The sequence below is a fragment of the Pan troglodytes genome, chromosome 2 (genome assembly GCF_028858775.2).
Source record: "Pan troglodytes isolate AG18354 chromosome 2, NHGRI_mPanTro3-v2.0_pri, whole genome shotgun sequence".
In the NCBI taxonomy this organism is placed as follows: domain Eukaryota; kingdom Metazoa; phylum Chordata; class Mammalia; order Primates; family Hominidae; genus Pan; species Pan troglodytes.
The window spans coordinates 37,768,265-37,783,504 of NC_086015.1; positions in this window are offsets into that span (position 1 = coordinate 37,768,265).

Below are 15,240 nucleotides of genomic sequence, written 5' to 3' on the forward strand. Positions count from 1 at the left end.
CAAAATCATGGTGGAAGGCAAATTGGGGGCAAAGGCACATCTTACATGGCAGCAAGCAAGAGAGCATGTGCAGGGGAATTGCCCTTTATAAAACCATCAGATCTCATGAGACTTTTTCGCTATCATGAGAATAGTGTAGGAAAAACCCATCCCCGTGATTCAATTACCTCCCACTGGTCCCTCCCATGACATGTGGGGATTACGGGAGCTATAATTCAAGATGAGATTTGGGTGGGGACACAGCCAAACCATATCACTCCCCAAATTGAACTCTGAATTCAGTGCAATTCCAATAAAAATCCCAGCAGGATTTTATACAGAATTTGACAAGCTGATTCTAAAATTCAAATGAAAATGCAAAGGTCCTACAACAGCTAAAATCACTTTGAGAAAGAAGAACAAAGCTGGAAGACTAACACCACTTACTTTCAAAAGGAATAAAGCTATGGACATCAAGACAGGGTGGTATTGGCATGAAGAGAGACAAATAGAGCAATGGAACAGGATAGAAAGAAGAGAAATAGACCCATACATATATGGACAACTGATTTCCCCAAAGTATGCAGAGGCAATTCGGTGGAGAAATTATAGTCTTTTCAACAAATGCCTCCACAGGAACAATTGGGCATCCATATGCATGAAACAAAAACAAAACAAAAAAATTAAAAAACAAAGCCTTTGGCCAAGCACAGTGGCTTACATCTGTAATCCCAGCACTTTAGGAAGCTGAGGTTGGAGGATTGCTTGAGGCTTGGAACTCAAGACTAGCCTGGGCAACATAGTGAGATCCCATCTCTTAAAAAAAGAAAAAACCTGGGTGTGGTGATGTGCACTGGTAGTCCTAACTACTCAGGAGCCTGAGGTAGGAGGATAACTTGAGCCTAGGAGTTGGAGGCTGCAGTGGGCTAGGATTGCACCACTGCACGCCAACCTGGGTGACAAAGCCAGATTCTGTCTCAAAAAAATTTTAAAAATTAAAAATTAAAAAAAATTCAATTAATGACTTTTACCCTATACAAAAATTAACTCAAAATGGATCGGGACATAAATATAAAACTATAACGCTCCCAGGAGAAAACATTAAGAGAAAATTTTTGTGACTTTGGATTAGGCAAAGACTGCTTAAATATAATGTCAAAAGCACAATCCATAAAAGAATAAATTGATAGAGGCTGGGTGCAGTGGCTCATGCCTGTAATCCTAGCACTTTGGGAGGCCACAGCAGGCAGATCACCTCAGGTCAGGAGTTTGAGACAAGCCTGCCCAACGTGTTGAAACCCCATCTGTACTAAAAATACAAAAATTAGCTGGGCTTGGTGGCACAGGCCTGTAATCCCAGCTACTTAGGAGGCTGAGGCAGGAAGATCGCTTGAACCCTAGAGGCCAAGGTTGCAGTGAGTTGAGATTGCACCACTGCACTACAGCTTGGGCAAGAGAGTGAGACTTCATCTCAAAAAAAAAAAAAAAAGAAGAAGAAATTGATAAATTGGACTTCAACAACATTTAAAATGTTCTACTCTTCAAGAGACACTGTTAAGAGCATGGAAAGCCAAGCCATAGACTCAGAGAAAATATTTTCAAAGTAAAATTATGATAAAGAGCCATATCTAAATTATATTAAGAACTCTCTAGTGCCAATAATAGAAAAACAAACAACACAGTTAAAATATGGGCAAAATATCTGAACATACGTGTCACCAAAGAAGACATATGGATGAAAAGATGCTCAACATCTTTAGTCATTAGGAAGATGTAAATTAAAATCAGAATGAGATACCATTGCAGACTTATTAAAATAAATAAAATTTAAAAGACTGACTATACCAACTGTTGTCAAGGATGTTTCTACACTGCTGGACAATAATCACTTTGGAAACCAACTTGGCAATTTCTTAAAAGTTAAACACATACCTATCATACAATCCTGCCATTCCAATCCTAAGTAGTTACCCAATGGAAGTGAAAGCATATATCCATACAAAGATTTGTTCACAAATATATGTAGGAAGTTTATGTAAAAGCCCAAAACAGGAAATAATTCAAATGTTCATCAAATAATGGATAAACAGAGTGTGGCATGTCCATACAACAAAATGTTATTCCACAATAAAGAGGAATGGACTATTGATACCTTCTACATCTCAACTCTAAAATAATTATGCTGAATGATAGAAGCCAGACATGAAAGATTACAAACTGTATGATTTCATTTTTATGAAATTCTAGGATGGAAAGCAATGTATAGTGACCAGAAAGCAGATCAGTGGGTGCCTGGGAAAGGGTATTGGATGGGGAAGAATCTGAAGAAGGGTTTACAAAGGGAAACAAGGAAACTTTTGGGGATTATAGGTAAGTTCATTATCTTGATTTTAATGGTGGAGATGGATACACACATATATACACACACACACGCATGCACTTATAAAACTGTGCACTTTAAATATGTATAGTTTGTATGTCAAGTGTACCTCAATAAATCCATTAAAAATTCAAGTATAGTTGTTTTGGTGAAGTTTTAGAATGTAGCAAAATAAATAGATACGGTTCATTTGTCACGTTTAACTAAAAATCGAATCACATAACTTTTTGAATAATTCTATTCTCATTTCGAAAACCACCCTTTTTTTGCTTTCGCTTTTTTGCTTGCTCTCTGTCTATCGCTCATTAATACTTCCATTCATGTATGCCCCACCTTGTTCATTTATGCCCCATCTTGTTCTCCAATCCAACTAAGTTCTGGGTTGGGTACTAGGGATTGGCCCCAGTGCAGTAAATTACCAAGAGTGGTTGGAATGTTATTGCCCAAGGATTAATTCCTAAGTTGAATCTGGTATAGATCTGTCTCTGAAGCAAGAAAATAGACTAAGCAATCGTTCAGGTTCTTTTCTCTTTTATATTTTATATATATGTGTATATATATATATATACACACACACACACACATATATAATATCAAAGTCATTAGTCATATTTAATTACTTTAAAATATATAAAATATATATTTGATATTTTGATATATATCAAACTCATTAAATTGTCATATTCTAAATGGTTAATCTTAAAAATGAAGGAGACAGGTAAATTAGACTATATATATTTTATATATATATTTGATATTTTGATATACATATCAAAGTCATTAAATAGTCATATTATAAATGGTAATCTTAAAAATGAAGGAGACAGGTAAATTAGACTATACATATTTTATATATATATTTGATATTTTGATATACATATCAAAGTCATTAAATAGTCGTATTATAAATGGTAATCTTAAAAATGAAGGAGACAGGTAAATTAGACTATACATATTTTATATATATATTTGATATTTTGATATACATATCAAAGTCATTAAATAGTCATATTATAAATGGTAATCTTAAAAATGAAGGAGGCAGGTAAATTAGATAGTGGGTCTTGGCATTTGCATCTTCATATACACTTCTACCCCTACCCCCACCCCCACCCTTTATTCAAGTCTTAGTAATAACTGAAACACTCCTTGACTCTACAGGTTCCTGGGAGAGGTGGGGTGAGCATGAATGATGTGCATATGTAAGGTATGCCTAGGACATGTGTGCACATGCCAGAGGCACACCTATACCGTGATTGGTAGATCTAGATTGAAATTATTTTCCCCAGAATTGCTTCAATCATGCATTACTTATTTTAATAAAAGGAGCCTCTGGTCTTACCAGTTATATTTTACTTACAACCCCTTACAACATTAGGCAAATAATGTTTTTAATTTAAAATGTTTTTGTTCTCACAGTGAATGGGAGAATCCCAAAATGTTCAGGAGTTTTTCTTGAGTATAATTCCAAAATGGAAACCCCCAGATCACAAAGATATTTAAACAGAAATCAGAAGGCTCCAATCTGGAGTAGCACCTTACAAATGAGGTAAAGCACTTTACTGAAGTGTCAAATGAATCAAGGAGGAAAAAGGAAGAAGATTGGAGAGAATGAGCCCATTAAGGGTAGTGTCCATGTTTTATTACCTCTGTATTCACATTGTGAAGAACAGTGGGTAGACATCTGTTGGACATATGGGTGTGATTTGCATTCCTTTCCTCTTACTCTGGTACTAGGACACCCCTTTTCTGTAGGGGAGCCATTTCATGTGGTTGTGGTGAGGCTCTCCATGTTCACTCACTCATGACCAGGCCTAGCCATTCTTCTCCATGGAAACAGTGATTGGTTCAGACATAGGCACGTGAACCAAGCTGGACCAATTAGAGTACTCTCCAGGGCTTTTCTTGCTTTTTTGTTGGAATGAGAGTTTTTTGAGACTGACATAGCTGCTGATTATAAGAGAAAAACATGAGTCCCTGAGAACTGTGTTTGAGCCCCCAAATCCAACTGTAGTTGAAGGTAACCATAATCCTTTTTTATTTGAGCTACTTTGAGTTTTTGTGACTTGCAACAACAAAAAAATCCCAACTAATGCAATCAGAATGATTTAATAATACCCTTTTAAAATACAATTTTAAAAATAAATATAAAGGTCAGCTGTTTTCCAACTCAAATGAAAACAAAATATGAGAAAATAAAATTTAAATACATCTTGGGAGAGTATAGTTTAAAAGTAGGAACAAGTTTAAAATAGTAACATCTCTTACACAATGAATAGAGGTAGGGAGAGAATATACACAATTCTTTTTTATAATTTTTAGAAATGATCATTCATCAGAAGTGATTTAGCTACCTAGAACTGAAGAACAAGTCATATCATAAGACCTCTGAGAATGCAACAATAGCCTATATGCCTAAGTTTCACTGAACTTAGAAATAAAAATGAAGCTTGGCCAGGCGCAGTGACCATGCCTGTAATCCCAGCACTCTGGGAGGCCGAATAGGGATGATCACTTGAGGTCAGGAGTTTGAGACCAGCCTACCCAACATGGCGAAACCCCATCTCTACTGAAAATACAAAAATTAGCCGGGCGTGGTGGCGGGTGCCTGTAATTCCAGCTACTCGGGAGGCTGAGGCAGGTGAATGTCTTGAACCCAGGAGGCAGAGGTTGCAGTCAGCCAAGATTGCACCACTGCACTCTAGCCTGGGCGACAGAGAGAGACTGTCAAAAAAAAAAAAAAAAAGCTACATTTTCTTTAGTATTCTAATTACAATGACTTTGAGCTTCTGCCTACCCACTGAAGAACCTAATCTCTGCTCATATATGCCCTGTCTGTTCTCATAGTTCCCCAGGTGTTGTCTCACATGCTGGGGACAAAATTACTCTCACTCTTCTGCTCCTGCTTCTCATTAGCTTCCTTGACTGTAGGGGTTCTCCAAGAAGAGTCCTTTCTCCCGAGTTCCCTATTACCTCCCAGGGCTGCCAGAGCTGTGTGGGCTCTCAAGTCAAGGTGGGGAGAATGCCCGCCCCATAAGTGCCTATTGCATATTGTCAGCTGAGTGCATTAAAGTCTCATAAAGCTAATGATGAAAACAGGCTGAGCCATAAACTTGAACGTGGTCACACACACACAGACACACACATATATTTATACACTGCTCTTTAGGGCATAGAATATAATCATTTTTCTAAAATAGTCTGCCTATAGTATGAAGAGATTTTATCATCGTCATACTGAGCAATTTAGTAATGTGAAGTCTTTCACATCTCCATTTCAAAAGAAGCTTTTTGGTTTACTTAAAGAAATGGGATTAGCATAATTTATCAATTTCTTCTTTTTGTATTCTTTGGATTTTTATTTTATTTATTTATTTATTTATTTATTTATTTTTTGAGATGGAGTCTTGCTCTGTCGCCCAGGCTGGAGTGCAATGGCGGAATCTCGGCTCACTGCAAGCTCCGCCTCCTGGGTTCACGCCATTCTCCTGCTTCAGCCTCCCGAGTAGCTGGGACTACAGGCGCCCGCCACCAAGCCCAGCTAATTTTTTGTATTTTTAGTAGAGACGGGGTTTCACCGTGTTAGCTAGGATGGTCTCGATCTCCTGACCTCGTGATCCACCCGCCTCGGCCTCCCAAAGTGCTGGGATTACAGGCGTGAGTCAGTGTGCCCGGCCAACTATTTTATTTTTTGACACAGTGTTTCGCTCTGTCACCCAGGCTGGAGTGCAATGGCACGATCTCGGCTCTCTGCAATCTCCGCCTCCCAGGTTCAAGTGATTCTCCCTGCCTCAGCCTCCCAAGAAGCTGGGATTACAGGCGCCTGCCACCGCGCCTGGCTAATTTTTGTATTTTTGGTAGAGATGAGGTTTCACCATGTTGGCCAGACTGGTCCCAAACTGCCGACTTCAGGTGATCCACCTGCCTCGGCCTCCCAAAGTGCTGGGATTACAGGTGAGCCACCGTGCCCGGCCTTTTGTTTTATTTTTTTGTGTCAACATTTTACCAATTTAAGTGAAGTATAGAACAGTTACCTCCCTATAATTCCCTTTACCCACTCCCATTGACAATATAATTGTCTAAAATGTTTCCTCTACATATTTTGGGAATCACATTAGCCAATGTTATAATTTTTGCTTCAATAATCAAACATAATTTAGAAAACTCAAGAAGAGAAGTCTGTTGTATTTATCTACATTTTTACACTTTCCATTGTTCCTTTTTCCTTCCTGATGTTTCATGATTCCCTCTAGTTTTTTTCTGTTTAAAGAGTTCCTTTAGGCCGGACGCGGTGGCTCACGCCTGTAATTCCAGCACTTTGGAAGGCTGAGGCAGGCGGATCACGAGGTCAGGAGATGGAGACCATCCTGACTAACACGGTGAAACCCCGTCTCTACTAAAAATACCAAAAATTAGGCGGGCGTGGTGGCACGCACCTGTACTCCCAGCTACTCGGGAGGCTGAGGCAGGAGAATGGCGTGAACCCGGGAGGCGGAGCTTGCAGTGAGCCGAGATCGCGCCACTGCACTCCAGCCTGGGCGACAAAGTGAGACTCCGTCTCAAAAAAAAAAAAGAAAAAAAGAAAAAAAAGAGTTCCTTTAGCCATTCTTTTAGAGTTGGTCTGCTGGTGACAGATTTTTTAGTTTTTCTTAATATCAGAATGTCTTGATTTTTACCTTCATTCCTGAAGACTATTTTTGCCCATATGTAAAAGTATGGGTTCACAGTTCTTATCTCTCTTTCTTTCTTTTCCTTCCTTCCTTCCCTCCTTCCTTCCTTCCCTCCGTCCCTCCCTCCTTCCCTCCCTCCCTCCCTCCCTCCCTCCTTTCTTTCTTTCTTTCTTTTTTCTTTCTTTCTTTTTCTTTCTTTCCTTTCTTTCTTTCTTTCTTTCTTTCTTTCTTTCTTTCTTTCTTTCTTTTTCTTTCCTTTCTTTCTTTCTTTCTTTTTCTCTCTTCCTTCCTTCCTTCCTTTTCTCTCTCTCTGTCTCTCTCTCCTTTCTCTCTTTCTCTTTCTTTCGAGAGGGTCTCACTCTGTTGCCCAGGCTGGAGTGCAGTGGCACGATCTCGGCTCACTGCAACCTCCGCATCCTGGGTTCAAGCTATTCTCCTACCTCAGCCTCCCGAGTAGCTGGGATTACAGGCACGCACCACCATGGCCAGCTAATTTTTGTATTTTTAGTAGAGATTGGGTTTCACCATGTTGAACAGGCTGGTCTTGAACTCCTGACCTCAAGTGATCCACCTGCCTCGGCCTCCCAGAGTCCTGGGATTACAGGCGTGAGCCACGGCATCTGGCCCACAGTTCTCTAAACACTTCAAAAATCTTGTCCCACTTCCTTTTGGCCTGCATGGTTTTGTATGAGAAATCTGTTGTTTGAATTGTTTTTTTTTCCTACAGGTAAATCATTTCTGTCTTATTGCTTTCAAATTTTTCACTGTCTTTGGTTTTCCGAAGTTTGATTATAATGTGTCTTGGTTATATTTCTTTGTTTTTTTCTGTTTAAGCCTCAATTAGCCTGTGAAATTTATAGGTTTATGTCTTAATGCCAAATTTAGGAAAATTTTAGGCATGAGTTTTTTGAACACTTTTTCAATCTCACACTCTTATTCCTCTCTGATAATACAATTTATTGGTTTTTGTTAAGGTTCCACAGGTCTCTGAGGTTCTATTGATTTTTTTCTTCAGTGTATTTTCTTCATGTTGTTGAAGTTGGTTACATTTTATTGATCTGACTTCAGATTAATTGATTTATTCTTCTGTCTTCCTTAGTCTATTATTGAGCTTATCCTGTGAGTTTTAATATTTTATTGTATTTTTTTCAGTTAAAGGTTTTATTTGGCTCTTCTTTACATATTCTGTTTCTTCACCAAAGCTTTCTACTTTTCATTTGTTTCAAGCAAGTTCAAAATTTCTCATCGAGTCATTGTATGATGGCTGCTCTAAAATCCTTGTCAGACGGTTCAAGTGTCTGTGCCGTCTCAGTGTTGCCATCTGTGGATTGTCTTTTCTCATTCTAGTTAAGATCTTCTTGGTTCTTGGAATAATGAATGATTTTTAAAATGCAATCCTGGATACTTTGGTTATTATGTTGTGAGGCTCTGGATCTTATTTAAGTCTTTGGTTTTATCAGGTTTCCTCTGATACTGCACCAGTCAGGGGAAGGTTGATGCGCCTTGTTACTGCCAAGTGGAAGTGAAGGTTCAAGCTTTTCATGTGGTCTCCCCCGAAAATGTGGAGAATGGAGGGGCTTGTTACTGCATGATTAGGGTGACAATCCTAGGTGCCCCACCTGGTCTTCTCTGACACCATCACAGTGTTGGGGGAGGAGGAGAGGAGGAATACCTCATGCCAGCTGGGTGAGAGTGGAAGTCTACAAGGGTGGGGATGGGGACCTCAATTTTTCCTGTGGCATTTCACTACAGTAGGACAATTATTGTCTAAGTTTTCTCTCTTGCTAGGTTTCTCTTGTTCTTTCCCTTGGTGAGAAATAACAGGCTTTTCTTGGACATTTTCCCCCTTTTATTTATGTCTGTTGGCATTTCTGGTTGCCACATATATATATATAGTTCAGCCTAATGGCTGGCACATAGTAAGTGCTCGATACAGCATTGAGCTATTATTATTTACAACATAGCATAACCTAGATATAAACCAGATTGTACCAACCCATGGATCAGCAGGCTGTCACTTCTTGTTTCAACGTTTTGCACTATCTAATATATTCCAGAAGACAGTATCTCAAGTCCACTCCTGAATAACCCACACTTGAATCCAACCTTTCCTGTTTGCCACCTCATGGTCTCAATCCTCAGCACCAAAACTGGCCCTTTCCTGCTGGTCACCATTTCCCATATCATAACTGCCCCAGGTAGTTGCAGCCCTCTGCTGCATCAAGTGTTCAAAGATGTCTTGCTTCAGTTTCCCCCACAGCACCTCATATATCAGGCTTACCAAAAGTTTTAGCATATTATTAGAGTATTGTTATAGAAAAAAATAAAACATTAAAACTGTTTACCAAGGCCAAGTGCAGTGGCTTACACCTGTAACCCTAGCACTTTGGGAGGCTGAGGTGGGAGGATTGCTTGAGGCCAGGAGTTTGGGACCAGCTTGGGCAACATAGTGAGACCCTGTCTCTACAAAAAAATAAAAAAATTAGCTGATGTGCACGTGTAGTCCCTTCTAATTGGGAAGCTGAGGGGGAGGATGGCTTGAGCCCAGGAGTTTGAGGCTGCAGTGAGCCATGATTGTGCCACTGCTCTCCAGCCTGGGTGACAGAGCGAGACCCTGTTTCAAAAAATAAAATAAAGGCCGGGAGTGATGGCTCACGCCTGTAATCCCAGCACTTTGGGAGGCTGAGGAGGGCAGATCACAAGGTCAGGAGATCGACACCATCCTGGCTAACACAGTGAAACCCCATCTCTACTAAAAAATGGAAAAAATTAGCTGGTGCGTGGTGGTGGGCACCTGTAGTCCCAGCTACTCGGGAGGCTGAAGCAGGAGGATGGTGTGAACCCGGGAGGCAGAGCTTGCAGTGAGCCTAGATCACGCCACTGCACTCCAGCCTGGGCGACAGAGAGAGACCCTGTCTCAAAAAAATAAAATAAAATAAAATAAAATAAAATAAAAATTGTATATCATCAGTCATCATTACTCCTAAATCATCCATACTATAAAATGTTGATTATTTTGTATCAACTAACACTCTTTGCTTTATTTTTGTCTTTTGCTTTATAGGTTGTTAGAACTGTACTGTTTTCCCTAATAACCTATAAAGCGAAAGACAAACTTTATGGCTATAATTTTTCAAACAGCAATATTTTTTCTTGTCCCTATAATACTAGAAACAGCCTACAACAAGGGAGTATTAAAAATATCTTTAAACAAATTTTTATTTTAGGTTTGGGAGTATATGTGAAGGTTTGTTACATAGATAAACACACGTCACGGGGGTTTGTTGCAGATATTATTATATCACCCAGGTATTAAGCTCAGTACCCAATAGTTACCATTTCTGCTCCTCTTTCCCCCTCCCCCGCTCCCACCTCAAGTAGACTTCAATCTGTTGAAAAACATCTTTTAAAGTATGTTTTTTTCTGTGTCATTCCACCACGGATTTAATCATCTTAAGGTAACATCTAATTAATAACTTCCTAAAGGCTTAATTAATAAACAGATGTAAACATCTTAAGACATAACTAATAAATAATTATGTAACTCTAATTTATATAACTTCATATCCTCCAAACAGAGACACATTTTCTTTTTATGTGGCCAAGAAATATTTACAAAGCATGATGAATATAATAGTCCATATAAAATAATCAGGCTGGGCATTTTGGCTCACGCCTGAAAGAAATTGAAGAGGACACCAAAAAATGGAAAAATATTCCAATGTTCATAGATTGGAAGAATAAATATTGTTAAAATATACATACTACTCAAAGCAATCTATAAATTCAATGCAATCTCTATCAAAATACAAGTGACATTCCACATATGTTTACTGCAGCACTGTTCACAATAGCAAAGACTTGGAACCAACCCAAATGCCCATCAATGATAGACTAGATAAAGAAAATGTGGCACATATACACCATGTAATACTATGCAGCCATAAAAAAGGATGCATTCATGTCCTTTGAAGGTATGTGGATGAAGCTGGAAACCATCATTCTCAGCAAATTAACACAAGAACAGAAAACCAAATACCGCATGTTCTCACTCATAAGTGGGAGTTGAACAATCAGAACACATGGACACAGGGAAGGGAACATCACACACTGGGGCCTGTTGGGGGGTGGGTATCTAGGGGAGGGATAGCATTAGGATAAATACCTAATGTAGATGATGGGTTGATGGGTGCAGCAAACTACCATGGCATGTGTATACCTATGTAACAAACCTGCAGGTTCTGCACATGTATCCCAGAACTTAAAGTATCATTTATAAAAAGACAAAAAGATAAAAAATAATTTGTAAAATATGTTAATGGATACACAATAAAAAACATGTAATTTGTGACATCAAAAACAAAACAAAAAACAAAGAACAATATACCCAGTGACATTCTTCACAGAAAGAGAAAAAAAAAATCCCAAAATTTATATGGAACCACAAAAGGCCCAGAACAGCAAAGCTATCCTAAGCAAAAAGAATGAAACTGGAGGAATAAAAAGAGCTATAGTAACCAAAACAGCATGGTACTGGAATAAAAACAGACACATAGACCAATGGAACAGAGTAGAGAACTCAGAAACAAATCAAAACACGTACAGTGAACTCATTTTTGACAAAGGTGCCAAGAAAATACATTGAGGAAGGCAGTCTCTTCAATAAATGGTGTTGGGAAAACTGGATATCCATATGCAGAGGGATGAAATTAAACTCCTATCTCTTGCCATATGCAAAATGAAATAAAAATGGATTAAATGCTTAAATCTAAGACCTCAAAGTATGAAACTACTACAAGCTAACATTGGGGAAAATCTCCAGGTCACTGATCTGGGCAAAAATTTCTTGAGTGGTACCCCATGAGTATAGGCAACCAAAGCAAAAATGGACATACCATATATGATACATATGATATGTATCATATATGATATAATATATATTATATTATAAAACATATCATATGTTTGCATATATATAGTATCATATATATATGCAAACTGCCCATCTGACAAAGAATTAATAACCTGAATGTATAAGGAGCTCAAACAACTCTATAGGAAAAAAATCTAATATTCTGATCAAAATGGGCAAAAGATTTTAATAGACATTTCTCAAAAGAAGACATACAAATGGCAAACAGGTATACAAAAAGGTGCTCAATATCACTGATCATCAGATAAATGCAAATAAAAAATACAATGAGATATCATCTCACTCTAGTTAAAATGACTTATATCCAAAAGACAGGCAACACCAAATGCTGGCAAGGATATAGAGAAAAGAGAACCCTTGACATCATTGGTGGGAATATAAGTTAGTACAACCACCACTGGAAAACAGTTTAGGTATCTCAAAAACTAAAAAATGAGCTACTATATGATCCTGCAATTCCACTGCTGGGTTTATACCCCAAATAAAGGAAATCAGTATATTGAAGAGAGATACCTGCACTCCCATGTTTGTTGCAGCACTGTTTACAATGGCTAAGATTTGGAAGCAACCTAAGAGTCCATCAACAGATGAATGGATAAGGAAAATGTGGTACTTAGACACAGTGGAGTACTATTCAGCCATAAAAAGAATGAGATCCTGTCATTTACAACAACATGGATGGAACTGGAGATCATTATGTTAAGTGAAATAAGCCAGGCACAGAAAGACAAACATCACTTGTTCTCACTTATTTGTGGGATCTAAAAATCAAAACAGTTGAACTCATGAACATAGAGTGTAGAAGGATGGTTACCAGATGCTAGGAAGGGTAGCGGGGAGCTAGGGGGAGGTGGGGATGGTAATGGGTACAAAAGTAGTTAGAAAGAATGAATAAGACCTATTATTTGATAGCATAACATAACCTATATGTACATAATTAAGGGACCAATTACCTTAATAGCTTTGGATATTAAGAATATTCAACAGCCTTTACAAAAGGAACAGCACTATGTGTACTGGTTAGGAGCTGTCTCCAAGATACAGTATCAAATAAAAAGGCAAAGGAAAGAATAGTGACAGTGTATGATACCATTTGTGTATAAAACAAAAATAAACCCACAAACCACATATTTAATATAGTTATTATACATATATGTATTATATGTGTATATTTTTATATTTCTGGAAGTTTACCCAAGACACTGGCAACCTTGATTATCCCCTCTTAGTGAACTGAGTGGCTGAAGGAAAGACACAAGAAGGAGTATTACTTTTCACTCTATGTCCTCATCTTACGTCAGTTTCCCTATAATTAGAGTCTGAGACAGAGATTGTCGAGTCTGTGCTCTTCTAAGAGGAGTGAGGCAAGGAGGACAGGGCCTGGATCAAAAATCAAGCAAGGGGCCAGGCGCGGTGGCTCAGGCCTGTAATCCCAGCACTTTGGGAGGCCGAGGCGGGTGGATCACGAGGTCAGGAGATCGAGACCGTCCTGGCTAACACAGTGAAACCCCGTCTCTACTAAAAATACAAAAAATTAGCTGGGCGTGGTGGCGGGCGCCTATAGTCCCAGCTACTCGGGAGGCTGAGGCAGGAGAATGGCGTGAACCCAGGAGGCGGAGCTTGCAGTGAGTCGAGACTGTGCCACTGCACTCCAGCCTGGGTGACAGAGCGAGACTCTGTCTAAAAAAAAAAAAAAAAATCAAGCAAGGATGTGGTTTTAGCTGGAGCCTAGCTTCTACTTGAAACCCTGAAGAGCCCTGGAGTGTGAATAGTTCCATCGAGTTGGTCCTACCTGGAGACAAAGGGGCCAGGCTTTTGTACCTTTCTCAGTCAGTCATTGGCTGTGAGCTGCCCGCAGGAGGAGGAGTACCCTTTCAGGAGAGGTGGCTCCTATTGGCCGGGACAATTCTCTAGAAAAGGAGGCAGCTCTGAGCAATTAGCAATTCACCTTCAGAGCCGCTAAGGGACCAGATTAGAAAAAGAGATCTGGGCCTGATACGTGTCTGATACAACCTCACTGTATTTTCTGAAATCTATAAAATATGTGTTTACCTCCTCAAAAAAAAATCAGTTAAAAAATCAATATTACAGAAGGATCTCTTCTGGTGGTTTTCATGGATTCTAAATTCAGCATGTATGCCAAAATTTAAAACAGTAAAAGTTAGCCTTGGAAATCCTTAGCAATTTTTGGGACCCAAACTGGTCATTTTTTCCACTGGTATTGGAACAGATTATGTTTCTTTGGACTAGCACTACATTTAATAGTTGGCTTGCATTTAGGTAACCTTCTGTTTGGAAAATCTACAACATTAAACATTGAGCTCATATTCATCGATCTGAGTCCCCAGGATGCTTAGAGAAACTGAAGACGAGTAGATATTTTAATCCCTTATCTCAGGCTCACCCCAGAATGGACTGGTAGGGAGATCGAGCATATTATTTGTCTTTATCCCTTATTTTTCCATGTCTAATTATGTGGTTATAAATGTAGTACATGTTATACAGGAAAAATTTTCCAAAAATTGAACAAAAGGCAAAAAAAATTCGACTAAGTGGCCTTCTAAAATCACATTAGACATTTTCTAATAGACCCACCTGAGGGTGATATTGCTCTGGAAATGTGACTTTATGAAAGTTATTAATAGACGTTAACTTGTAAAACCTGGTAAGGTATCAGTTTTTCCTTCTCTCTGGTGGAGAAGTTAACCCAAAGGTTATGGTTTTATTGACTGGTCACTTTTTTTTTTTTTTTTTTTTGAGACAGAGTCTTGCTCTGTTGCCCAGGCTGGAGTGAGTGGGGCAATCTTGGCTTACTGCAGCCTCCACCTCCTGGGTTCAAGCAATTCTCCTGCCTCAGCCTCACAAGTTGCTGGGGTTACAGGCACCCGCCATCACACCTGGCTAATTTTTTTTTGAGATGGAATCTTGCTTTGTCACCCAGGCTGGAGTGCAGTGACACCATCTTGGCTCACTGCAACCTCCGCTTCTGGGGTTCAAGCAGTTCTCCGTCTCAGCCTCCTAAGTAGCTGGGATTGCAGGTGCCTGCCACCACGCCTGGCTAATTTTTTTGTATTTTGAGTAGAGACGGGGGTTTCACCATCTTGGTGAGGCTGTTCTTGAACTCCTGACCTTGTGATCTGCCCACCTTGGCCTCCCGAAGTGCTGGGATTACAGGCATGAGCCACCATGCCCGGCCACATCTGGCTAACTTTTGTATTTTTAGTAGAGAGGGGGTTTCCCCACGTTAGTCAAACTGGTCTTGACCTCCTAACCTCAAG